Here is a 13,558-nt window from a genome sequence, read left to right as displayed (position 1 = left end):
ATCAAGAATCTGTGACTCAGATATCACTGCAGAGACTACAAAACTTATTTGCAAGTGAATCAGTGTAAGTAAGTACTGGGAGGATGAAACCATGCATCTAGAAATGCATCTACATAATGAAATTAAAATCCTGTAAGCTTTTAAAATGTGTTTAAATACCTTGGTAGGGATAGGGTACTTTATTTTGGCCTTAAACCACATTGATAACACACCAGGAATCTGACAAAACCAGAATAGACCCTAGGACATAGAAACTACATTGTGATTTGACAGCATTTCCAGAAATGGACTCGAGGCTCAGGGACATCTTGAGGAGTGTGTTAGCCAGGAACCTCTTGTAGGCTCCTGAACCTCAGCTGCTGTCTCTAGTTGCATTTTTTCTATGGTCTGAGTACCAGAGCATAGCCAGTGTCAATGATGAAACTGATGTTCATGTTTTATGTGAGGATGATGTAGAGAGTGGAGGAAATCAAGGTTTATAGGTCCTACCAGTGTATTCCAGCATGCTCTGTTGGCTCTTACCAAAATCCTAAATTCTGTTCTAACTGGAGAATAAAATGAAGCTCTGCTGTGAATCAGAAGACCCCAAGCGCTCCAAATGATCCTTGAGACTCTTCCAGATTCAATCTGGTGCCCGTTGCCCAGTAGGACTGTCCTATGTGATGCTATCTATCTTGTTCAGATGAGACTGTAAATTTCATAGAAAAATAAACATTACAGTGGAAAACAGGACTTTGAAAATATTCAGATGCGTTATAGATTAGTACTGACTAATTCTAGAAGAGTGCAATGAGAAACACGACTTTGAAGCACAGAGCAAGCCAAGGAACCGAGAAGCCAACTCTTCATGGGATTGTGCATCTGCTGTGTTTCAGCACACTGAAATGTCTTGTGTTAGTGCCGGGAAGTCTCAGTTGACCCTTTGTACCCCCTGCTGGCTCTGAATCTCTGTAGGAAGGTTTTGTGCAGGTTCACACCAGAGTTTCATTACTGTCTCTCTGGTAGAGTAATATCCGGCTGTGTCTCCAATTTGCAGACTGTTCAGTTTTAAGGAAACTTGGTTGTTGGAGGTGTCCATGCCGATGGTGACTTAGGATTTGAGAACTGAATTATAATCAGTGTATTCATTATACCATATTATTCCCATTAACTCCAGACCCTATCCTGGAGGCTGGTGGACCCTGTGTATATGACAGTTGACTAATGAGAACACAGAGACTGTGAAGGTGAGAGACAGGGTCTGGTCTGTGATGGCTGCACCAGGTCATGTCCTGACTCCTTCACCTGGACCTGGACCTGGGACAGGTCACCTGGGACAAGCAACATCATCATTAGTCATATATTCCATACATGGTGTTCCTGAGTCTCTCTCCTTAAACCCTGAAACACTTACAGGTTGGAAAGGTCATGAGGCAGAGGAGCAGAACCAGGACAACCATGCTTCTTTCGAGGCTCTAGGCTTCTCAGCTAGGCCTTGGCTTTCTTCCTAATCCTGAGGCTTCTTTGAAATGGGAAAGGTTCCTGAGAGTGTAAAAGGAAGCACAGGAGGTTTCCATTTCCCCTTCAGAAGACTGACATTTGTTTTCTGCTTCTTAGTAGAAATAGAAATGGATACTCAGGAACATTTTCCTGTTCTGGCTAGGTTTCCAAACACTGACAAACAGGAAATACTTTGAATCACAATGTGCAGATCTACCAGGCAAAAGATGGAAAATGTTTAGGATGAGTCCACATTCAATCAATGATGGCAGAATGAGGTATCACATACTCGATGTATTTGAATGTCTCTGAAAATTCAAAATAAGTTGGATTTTGAATGAAATTGGGGCTCATAGTGATCAGAAATCATACTTATAAAAACTTAGAATATATCCTTTTGGTGTCAGTAGAGGCATCTTATTTTTATTCCTCAACTAGAAGATAACTTGTGATTACTAACATTTAGTATGTATGATCTTATGTGTTCATTGGGAAAAAACACAAGTGACTGAATTGGATATAATCTTATTAGGCTCAGACTATTTACCTTTCTAATTAGGGACACCATACCTGGACACTTTTCCTTGAACATCTCTATTTACGTCAGTCCTTTTTTATCATTGTATTTTTATATTTCTTTTTCGCTGTCCTCAGGTTGCAGCACATAAGAACCCAGGTTTTATGATTGTCATAATGTCAATGGATGAGAAAGCCTGAAGTTCATAATACCTAATGAAAAGAAGCAGCATCCAGCAAGGCTTGAGGGTTATGTGATCTGAATTAATAAAAAGACAGAGAAACCTATGTGATAACAAGACATGGAAGCAGGTATTATTGAACAGTGGGAACTGCTTGCCTTGTGGTGAGGATAACCATAGAGGACAAAGGACCGCAGGGCTTTGTCCCATGCCTTTGTAATGTAAATCACCAGGAAAGGGAAATGAGGAGCTGTAACCAACCAGCCCTGTTAGATCCCAAAAAGTATCCACCACTTCTTCTATTAGAATCCCACATTTTATGTTTCTCAACTTGTTGTGCACAATATATTTACTGTGAGTGGCAATGGGGGAGCTAGAACTTAACACAGGTGAGACAGTCATCCTTGCAAATACTGATGGGGCACAAACACTATGAGTGCTGTGTTCTCCTTATTCATGATGTTCAGTAAGTTAAAAGAATATTTTTCAGACATGTTTAGTATGTCTCATCTTGGGTTTGTCTGATCTTCTCATTGTGGTTACAAAAATCAGGGAAGGAATATCAGAGAAATAAAGGCACATTTCTGATACTACATTTGGGAACTTGGTATAGGTCAACTTATTATTCACATATACTTGACATTGTCTACTGCAGAGAGAGTCTGCATCTGTATTCTATACTCTCTTGATTTCTTGGTTTGTGTTTCTGTGAATCTGTCTAGAAGGAATTCACTAAGCAAAAGTCATTTGCAAAAGAAATGAGTTGATGGTAAAGGAAATCACTAAGCAAAAGTCATTGCAAAGGGAATGAGTTGATGGTAAAGTCACACATTATTTACAACTATCTTCTACTTGTGAGGTGGGTCCTTATTCTTAAGTGTTTCAACAGTCTTTTTGAACTCTCTGCAACCTCAGCCACACATTCCAACATACACAGACAGAGGCACACAAAGAGAATGAGATTCCTACTTCCAGATACAGTCAGAAACACTCTCACATTCACTGGTAGAAGGAATGACTTTTTTCATTTTTTCACAGGGTCATCTAGGTGACAGGGACTTTCTATATAGACCAAGCTATGAGAGATTTTCTTGCTTCTGTTTCTCTGTTGAATGCATGAAGACTATATTTCACCGTGCCCTACCATCAAATGCACTGTTGTCATTAATTAAAGAATTCATTACCTTGAAAAACTTTCAATACAATATATTCTGATAATTATTTAAATTCTCTCTTCTTTTGCAGACCCTTCCCATTTTATTGTTTCCAGATTTCCATAATGATCAGTATTAAGGGTTATTTATAAGGACATATAAGGGTTTGGACTCAAGTCATTCATTTTTATATAGATAGTTAATGGTTTAAAAGTCCATAATTGGCAATACATTTTCTCTTTTAAAAATTATTTTACAATACATGTATTTCACTTACATATTACAATTCTTTCATCCATGTATAGTGATAATATCCAGGGCTCAAGAGTTTGCTCAGTGGTAAGATGCCTGCCATTCAGTATTAGTATCTTAGCTTGATTCACAATACTTAGCTTAGAAGCTGGGTGTGATGGTTTATCCTATATTCCCAGCACTGGAGGGGGTTGTGACTGGAGGTTCTCTAAAACTTGCCATCCCAAGAATCTCTCTGTACATTTGTGCTCCAGGTTTACTGTGAGATCATGTCTCAAAAATAAGATAGATATGAACCAATAAACAGACTCAATCTATACTCTAGACTTCAGACATATGTGCAGATCATACACAATGCACACACAGTCTAAACAGTTAGGTTTTCAAGCCGTCCAAACATTGTCCTTACCGTGCATGGGATTCATGGTCTATAACTATTTAGAACTGTGTCATGGAAGTTACAGACCTTGGATGAACTGCGTGCTATGGAAGTCAAGAGAAAACTCCTGTATACTTGTTTCTTCTCCACAACTTCACAACTGCACTTTCTATCCTGGGAATGTCCATTACTTTTCCAGCCATGAGAGTGGCTTATTTAAGTCTCTGAAAGTGAGAAATGATATTTGTCTAAGTGCTCAATTCCTATTTTTAGGAGAGTTTGGTTCTTAAACTTAAGGCATTTCACATGATCATAAAGCACTCTACTGCAGAGCTACAATCCTAGATCAGTCTTTTATAACATCACAGTATTCTGCAGAAAATATTTTTTGAAGACTGCATTTTTGCACTACTACCATATACACTAGGAATCTTAAAATTTATTTTCCTTGATGCCCAGCACTTATAACTGATTCTGTAAGGATCAATTTACTGAGCATGGATCTCACGAATGTTGGGGTATTGAGGATAAATCAAACCAAACAAAGAAAACAGAAGAAAGAGGACAAGGAGAAGTAGAGAGAAACTTCTCCCTCAGCTGGTGACTCCTATTCTGAGTCAGGACTCCTTGACCTTTTCAAGACTACTGTGTAGTTGAACTACAGCATATGCTAGTATCTCACTACTTATGTTCAACATCACACACCTGAATAAAAATGTTTAAATGAGAGCAGACTTCACATGAGTAACAGTGTGTGTCACAGACTGTAAAGTAAAGTCAGGGTCTGTTGAGCATCATATGTCAGCACAAACACACACACACACACACAGAATAGTTTGAGAGAAAGTGTGAGAGAGAGAGAAAACGAAGAAGAGTGAGAGACAGAGTGAGACACTGAGAGAAACAGGTAGACAAAAAGCCTTAAAAGGAAACAAGTAGAAACACTGTAATAAGTAAATACACACAACCAAACAGGAAAAAGAAATTGAAAAACTAAATATTTGGACATTCAAGGTTTACTACACACAATACCTGTAGAGAAAATCCCTAAGTGTGATATGGAGAGGCAGTGCAGACACAGAAATCCAGTCTTTCATGCTTTTCTGAGCAGGCTTTTCTGTGCCCCTGATCTCTAAGTGCTCTCAGCGCCCCCTGCTGGTCCCGTGTTCCCCACAGAGGTGTTTTTGTCTGAGCTCACAGTAGCATTCATTCACTGTGCCTCTTGCACAGTAATAAATGGCTGTGTCCTCAGACTTCAAACTGCTCATTTCCAGGTACAGAGTGTTCTTGGCATTGTCTCTGGAGATTGTGAACCGGTCCTTCACAGTGTCGGCATAGTAGGTGCTACTACCACCATAATTAATAGATGCGACCCACTCCAGCCCCTTGCCTGGAGCCTGGCGGACCCAGCTCATGTAATAACCACTGAAGGTGAATCCAGAGGCTGCACAGGAGAGTTTCAGGGACTTTCCAGGCTGCACTAAGCCTCCCCCAGACTCCAGCAACTGCACTTCACACTGGAAACCTGTAAACACAAAGAATTCTGGTTAGAAAATTGACACAGAAGAATGTTTTTTCTTTCTCACATCCACACAACAGAAAACATCTCATATTTTTTAATTACCTTTTAAAATAAGGACAAAAAAAACCAATATGAGTCCTAAATCCATGGTAAGTGTCCTGTGTTCAGTGCTGACCCCTGACTGGGAGGACTTGGGAATCCAAGGCTTGTCTCCTCTGCCAGAGCTGCAGGGTTAGGGCAAGGTGGTTTTTATGGTCTAAAGAAGCTTTATTTGCATATCTTCCTGCCATAGCATACTCTGTAATTGGATCTGGGCAGAAGGCAGCAGTCAGAGCAGATATAAGACACTATATATACAGGTGAGAGTTATAGAAAATGAAGCATTAATTTAGCTCTCCATAAACTTTTTCCTCGTTAGGGATTCACTACACTGTATTTAGCTCCCTTTTCCCTTTTCAGCATATGCATGGAAAATGTTGTGTTTCCACATTGTCATTTCTCTTTAGGATCAATGTGAAGTTTAAAAGCTTCACACACAGCTGTGTATCTAGACATTAGCTCTGTCTGTCCCTCTGTCTCTGCTGTAAATGGATTCTTCCTGAGGTGAATCATCATAGAATCACTTGAAACTTTTCTGAATTTTAATCTGTTCTGAGCAGTGCTGTCATATGCCCCAACAAATTTTGCAAATGATACATTATTTGTTCTGTCTGTCTCCCTCTCAGTGATTGCCATGGAGACATATTTGTATTTACATCACTTACTTGTTTGCATCCTGAAATTCTCCCTATGATGACTTTGTATCCCCCACTCTGCCTTTCCCACCCCAATACCAGGCAACACATGGCAAGCTTCATGTTGTCTTAGGTCCCTTTTATTTCTCCATATATATATATATATATATATATATATATATATATATATATATATATATATATATCATAATGTGAGCATTTAATAAGTGTTTATAACCAAACACAAAACTTTTTCATCAATTTTGTATTTTCAGAAGGCTTTGTTTTTATCCTCAAATTCTCATGCTTTGCTTTCTAACCACTCAGTCCCTTTTTATCACTACACCCAATATTTTCTTTGAAAACCCTGTTTTACCCTGCACATTTTATGTCTTGTCCTTCACTTAAGATTTCTTTAACACCAAATAGGGCCAAATCAGGCTAAAACCTGGAAGAAAGGGCCGAAAATTCCTTGGTCCTACTTCTTACTGTGGAGCATTTGAAAATACATTTTTTTAGACAAGGAATATAGTCACTCTTTTTTTAGGATATGGTCACTGGTATGTTTCTTACGTTTCAGTCCCTGGGTTTACATACATGCAGATATGGGCATCATTAACTGTTCTTAAGTAAGTATAACATTGGGAGGGACCCATATTTGGAAGATGTGGGAGGAGCTGGGTGGAAAACATCCCATGTAGGGATCCTAAACAGAAAGAATAAAGAAAATTAGTAAAAACTGTATAGCTGAGGCTTAAAACAAAAATTCAGAAAGCAAATGATTAAAGAATATTGGTAAATATCAAATAACTTGGTAGGCAACTTTATCAGGGACCATGTTCCCATCCAGCTAAGAACTGGTGGGGTCCTTCAATTATGTATAAAAAATTAATTTGCAGATAATCCTATACATGATTTGTAAAATATCTTTTCACATTTAATTAGCTGTTACTTTAACCTAAGGTGACAATATTCCATTATCAATCAGAATTAGGGGGGAAACATATCATTCTTGCCCCATTCTTTCAGGTCTCCTGAACAGTTATTCTGGTGTTAGATTATACATATGTATCATCTAGGTATCCCCTTTTCTTTAAAATTATCTATAACAAATCAGAGGACATACTGAAGAGAAGAGAAATTCAAGGGCATTTCTATAAACATTTGTTACTTCTTTTCTACTCCAGAGGAAAAATTTTACCTGTCCTATTTGTTTAATAATTTATTTACCTTAATGTGAATATGTGAAGCCTTTTAACTCATATTGATAGGCTCTCCATAGAATATCTCTGGATATTCTTGGTCAAAAGTAAAAACCTGGGATTAGAATAGAGGTATTGGTTCTGATATATTTTAGGTTCAATAAACTCATTAAAATTTTATCCTATCCATCCATTTCAGGAGCAGCCATGCATCTGATCCTCACACTGACCCTGGAAAATATGACAGTGACACCTTTGAGTTCAACATAGTGTGGAGTTGTTCAATTCACGGTTATGTGATATTCTGTCTGGATTCTAAGAATGTAGTCAATGTGGTCTCCAACGCTTCAGCACGCACTATTGATGTCACTGCCTGAATTTCAGGAGAAGCCTCAGCCTCGGATAAAAAGATTCTTGTTTCCTTTTTAAACCTACCCCAAGTCTATGATGCATTAACATCAAGCCCACAGCCAACATGTCTTCACAGAAGACACTTCTCTAGCTCTCACATGAGGACACTGCTCTTCATGTCACCAACAACAAAAAGTACAGAGGAGTATTTCTGGGAGCAAAAAAAGCACCAACAAAAGCACAAACTGTGAAAACCATAGAATTCAGTTGTCTATGGGAAGGACTGAAGAGAGATCGACCAGGGACTGGAGCTCTTGTCTGCTGGGATGTGTGTATTTGTGTCTGAGAAATTTGTGGTCTGAGTTGCACAATATGCCTATAAAGGAATCATTAGTTTGGTTTTCGAAGTGCAAGCTAATTTTTACCAAAATGCTAATGTTCAAAAAGAGAATCTTGCAACAATTATAACAAATGTACACTTTTATAGAGTTCTCTTATTTTAACAGTAAAAAACTGTGATGGTCCATTTTGTAAAGTTAATTTGTAACTTAACATCTCTTCAGAGCAGTTGTGGTTTCTTTTTTACAAGTTTAGAAATAAAGAGAATAAAAGAATGATTATTCAAAATTCTTAAACTATCTTACAAAATCAGCAATCAGCAATTTTCCCAATTTCATACTCTTGATGAAATATATATATATATATATATATATATATATATATATATGATGAACTATATATGCGGAATTTATAAAATTAATGTGCTGATTTGTCTGACAATGAGCAATTAGACATCTTAGAGGTTTGTGTGGGAACACACATGATTAGTGTGTAATAAAATAAGAAGATTAATAGGCCATAACAAGTAAAGGATACTCTAGAAGATTTCCTTCTGTAAAAGAAAAAAATCAAAAGTTAGGGCATCAAACAGTTATAAATGAAGCATATTCCAAAACTTCCTAGTTTCTGACATGACCATCTCTGGTATTGAGAGTTCCAGTTGGTCCTCAGCATCCCTTGCTGGTTTGAGTAGAGAGGTTTCTGTCCAAACTCACACTGGAGTTCTCTCACTGTGTCTCTGGCATAGTAATACACGGCTATGTTCGAGGTTTGCAGATGATTCACTCTTATGAAAACACAGCTCTTGGAGGTGTAGTGATATTTTATTTGTTGTCTAACAAATAAAGCTTCCTGAAGACCAGAGTTCAGAGCTATGTCACTAGATAGTCATAGATGTCAAGTATTGGTGGTATAAATCTTTAATCCCAGTACTAGGAAGCAAGAAATGGATGGATCTCTGTGAGTAAAATGCTACCCTGGGATACAAGAGATTGAATCTGTGTAAATCAGAAATGGAATTTACACAAAGGGGATCCCAGCATCTGGGATAATATGCCTTTAATCCCAGCACGAGGGTGGCAGAAACTGTTTTGACAGCCTGGGCAGAGAGAGGAATATAAGACAGGAGGAGACAAGAGCTCTGATCCAGTCTCAGGTTTCAGTCTGAGAGGCAGTCTGAGGTTTTGGAGAGACAGCATTCAGTTATAGGCTTTGTAGAGACAGGATCTTCCACATTTGTTCTGAACATTGGTAGAGATGAGAACTCTCTAGTGACTGAACACACTACTTTTCTGATCCTTCAGATTTTGCCCCTGGTAGCTGATTTAGGATTTTTATCATTAAGAACAATTAGAATTCTTTCTCTTTATTTTTTTCTTTTTGGTTTTTCGAGACAGGGTTTCTCTGTAGTTTTGGACCCTGTGCAGGAACTATCTCTTGTAGACCAGGCTGGCCTCGAACTCACAGAGATCCACCTTCTTCTGCCTCCCTAGTGCTGGGATTGAAAGCATGCACCACCACCACCCTGCACAATTAGAGTTCTTGCTATAGAAGGTGTCCCTGCTGATGTTGACTTGGGATTTGAGAGCGGAATTATAATTTGTGCTTCCTTCACTCCAGATTCTTCACATCCCCTGCAGACACTTTCTTGGAGCTTGGCAGACCCAGCTTGCATCATGACATGATAATGAGTGTCTACAGAGAGTTCAGGTGAGGGACAGGGTCTGTGAGGGCTGTACTAGACCAGTTCCTTACTCCTTCAGCTGTGCCTGAGACAGGGAACCTGGGAACAGGCACAATCATCATGATACATGCATCCCACAGGTGACATGCTTGGGTCTCTTTTCTGAAACCTTGAAACACTTACAGCAAGGAAATGTCTCCAGGCAGAGGAACAGCACCAGGACAACCATGCCCTACTGGAGGCCTTAGTGAGAAGAAGATAGGGCTTCTCATTTAGGCCTGGATATTTTGTCTGAGCATGAGGGCTGCTTTGCATTGTGTGAGATTCCTGAGAGGATAAAAGGAAGCACAGGGCATGGTTTACACTTTTTCCTCAGGTTTCTTAGAATTACCCTTGTGTCTTAGAGGACCTAATGAGAGAAAATGAGTTTTTCTGAAACTGACATTTTTCTGGCACTGGATTTTCACTTCGTATAAATAGGAAATCGTATGATTCACACTGCACACCTTGGATGGAAAGGATTAAGTGACTCCACATTCCTGCTGTGCAGACAACAGAGGATGCCACATACTCAGTGCATATGCCTGTAAATCCCAGCAGAGTGTTTAGATGGAATTTAGTGATAAGATGCACATCAAGCTCTTCATGATGTGAAATCAGGATTAAGGAACTACTTAAAACCATTTCTGTTGTCATTGCAGTTAATTTTTTTTATCACTCACCTTGAAAATCCAATTTGTGAGACTGAAACTCACAAACATTTAGTGCATTGATTTTAATTTTTTATCTAAGAGGATATTCACTGGATTGATTTTCATTCACATAAGTGGTCTCAGAGACACCACACCTGGATATTTCCTAGTTCCTGTCTTCTGTCTGTCTGTGTCTCTGTTACTATGTACTTTTGCATTTCCTTCCTTGTCTCTTTACCACTTAAAGCACATTGCAAAAGCAGGTTCCTAAATATGATTGTTGTATTTGTGAGGAATGGATTGTCAACTCTTCATGATACCTCATAAAAAGCAGTACCATAAAACCAGTCTTCAGGGTTATGTTACCTGGAGCAATAAAAGGACAGAGAACCCTAAGTGATGACAAGAAGAAAAGGAGGACATGCTTGAACAATGGGAACTATTTGTCTTGTGGTGAAGATCACCATAGCAAAAAGGGATTCAGGGCTTTTCTACATGCCTTTGTACTGTAAATCATCAGAGGATATCAAAGAATAGCTCAAAACAATCTGTTTAATAAATCCCAGAGAATAGCCACCAATTCTTTCACTTTGGACACTGCATATGTTGTGTCCCTTAATTCTCTAGGCATATTCTTTACTGTAAGAAGCTGTGGTAGAGACAGGTCTTACCACTGGGGAGCTGGCAATCCTGTTCTACCTCTGATGAACATCCACCCCAATAAGTGCTTTGTCAACCTCGTTCAGGATGCACTGTTTTTTAGAACACTTTAGACATTATGCTAAGTTTGTCTCATGTTTGCTTTGCCCAATTTTTTATTGTCCTTTTTGAAACTTGAGAAAAATTACAAAAATAATTGCCTATTTCATACAATTTTGGATTACTAGTATGTGACCACTGAATCAAGATTCTTTTCTATGGTTGCATCAGACAGAGTTTGTGTCCACATTTTATTTTCTCATGCTTTTAACGGTTTCCTTCTCCATGAAACTTTCTAAGAAGGAGTCACTAAGAAAAACCATAGTCTACAATGGAAATGCCTTCAAGGTAAATCTGCACATTACTCAGAATTATCTTCTATTCGATAGTTGCCACCTTATACTAGAGTTTGTTCAGTCATTTATTCAGTCATGTCTAGTGGACTCATAGATGTTCAGTTAATGGTTCCTGTTACAATGAAAGTACAATATTTTATATTCATATGACAATTAGAAATTTCTCAACGTAAAAAAAAAACTATGATTATCTGGGCACACAAACCTCTGTTTGAAGAATATGCACCTACCAGATTGGCCTGTTGGCAAGCCTCGAGTGGCATTTTAACAACATTAGAATGTCCTGATTTCCTTTATAATTTTGAGGAAGGAACTGGAAAATATTTCCTTTGATAGAGGAAAGGGGAATTTACTGCAGAAGCAGGAATTTATGAAGATTTAGATAGAATAGAACTTATTCTGGCTAATCTATGAATCAGTCATTCCTACTACCCTCTCTCCTCTGCTACTCACTTCTGAGGATCCTTTCAGGACACTCCTACTCTCATGTCTCTTTTCTTTCTTTCCTTCCTCCCCTCCCTCCCTGCCTCCATGCTAAACTTCTGTTTCCTCATTTCCTCTCTTCTCTTCCCTCTCACTCTCTCCAACTTCCTCTCTTCCATTCTTCCTTACATTCTGTTTTTTTTTCTGATTATATACAGCATGTTGTTTCTGTTACATGTGCATAATTGTGATGACTACACCATATCTAAAAGGCAGCAGTCAACTCTATCGCACTTCTCCAGCAGTCTCTGGATACTTTTCTTGGTCTTTAGCACATACATAATGCTTGTTTTGGGGTGAGTATTCAGAGTCACTTATGTTCAATATTAGGGCAGTCATGGGTCCATGCTTTACATGTCACACACTTCAGAATGGCTTCACTGACCAAGGCTGAGAGAAGTATATATTAGGATATATTCCTTGGCAAAACACCAATAGCAGATTTCGTCATAGTACTGTGACCTTTGAACTGTTGGTTTTTGAACATTTCTGTGTTCTAGTTTTTTAGAAATATTGAAATATGTTTTTGCTGTGGGAACTTCTTCAGTCAATAGCCATTGAGATACCAGCTCATTGGGGTATGGTCTCTTCCTCTGTAAAATCAGCAGCAGCCACATTGGAGCCATGTCTTGAGTTAAACAAGATAGGTTGACTATATTGGGCCAGAAGGTCAAATAGGAAAGTTAATGCCATATGTACCTGATGTTGCAATAAACTTATGGGGCTGTGACCTGATACAGTAGTGGAATACCCAGATTAACATTCCTGCAGTCCCAGGAACTCATAATTCTGGAAAGGATATAATAAGGTACTATGAATGAAGGTCACCAACCATTCAGGCTGTACAAGAACATAAAGCAACTAACAAACCTTTAAAGGTACCAACAATTCTACCTTTAAAATGGCTAAATGAGAAGCTAATATGGGTTAAGCAATGGCCTCTAGCTGAAGATAAATTGCAGGCATTAGAACAATTGGTACAGGAGCAATTAAATGCTCAACATATTCAGGAGTCAACTAGCTCTTGGAATTCTCCTGTGTTTGTTGTAAAAAAGAAATCTGGCAAATGGAGAATGATGACAGATCTAAGGGCTGTCAACAAGGTAATTCAATTTCTGGGCCCTCTACAGTCTGGAATTCCTCTGCCTTCTCTGTTACACAAAGAATGGCCTCTTATAGTTATTGACTTGACGGATTGCTTCGTCACTATACCTTTACAAGAAAAAGATAAAGAAAAATTTGCCTTCACAATGCCTACTTATAATAACTCTCCACCTACTAGGATATACCAATGGACTATCCTCCCACATGGAATGCTCAATAACCCCAGCCTTTGTCAATACTTTATACGTAAGCCATTGGAAATAATATGTAAGCAATTTCAAAAATCTATAATTTACCATTACATGGATGACATTTTGCTATCCGAATCAAATATAGATACTTTTGAAAGCATGTTTGAGGAAGTAAAGATAATTTTGCCTAAATGGGGATTACAAATTGCTACTGAAGAGATTCAAAGACACAATTCTGT

The 13,558-nt window shown here is 38.5% G+C and overlaps 2 pseudogenes across 2 annotated transcripts in view; both read right to left on the bottom strand.

Annotated features, from left to right (window-relative positions):
* The window catches only part of LOC148120413 (immunoglobulin heavy variable 3-11 pseudogene), a 50,420-nt pseudogene that overhangs the window by 23,887 nt on the left and 12,975 nt on the right, over positions 1-13,558 (bottom strand). The window lies entirely within an intron of this gene.
* Positions 5,105-5,694, bottom strand: LOC148120414 (immunoglobulin heavy variable 3-23 pseudogene; annotated as a pseudogene). Its single transcript, XR_015739273.1, has 2 exons — positions 5,587-5,694; positions 5,105-5,487 (listed from the first exon to the last, which is right to left on the bottom strand). The product of XR_015739273.1 is annotated as an immunoglobulin heavy variable 3-23 pseudogene (transcript).

This window comes from Myodes glareolus, chromosome 11 (assembly GCF_982192425.1).
Source record: "Myodes glareolus chromosome 11, mMyoGla1.1, whole genome shotgun sequence".
Taxonomy (NCBI): Eukaryota; Metazoa; Chordata; class Mammalia; order Rodentia; family Cricetidae; genus Myodes; species Myodes glareolus.
The sequence above is the reverse complement of the archived record's forward strand: the minus strand, read 5'-3'. Positions and strand labels throughout refer to the sequence as shown.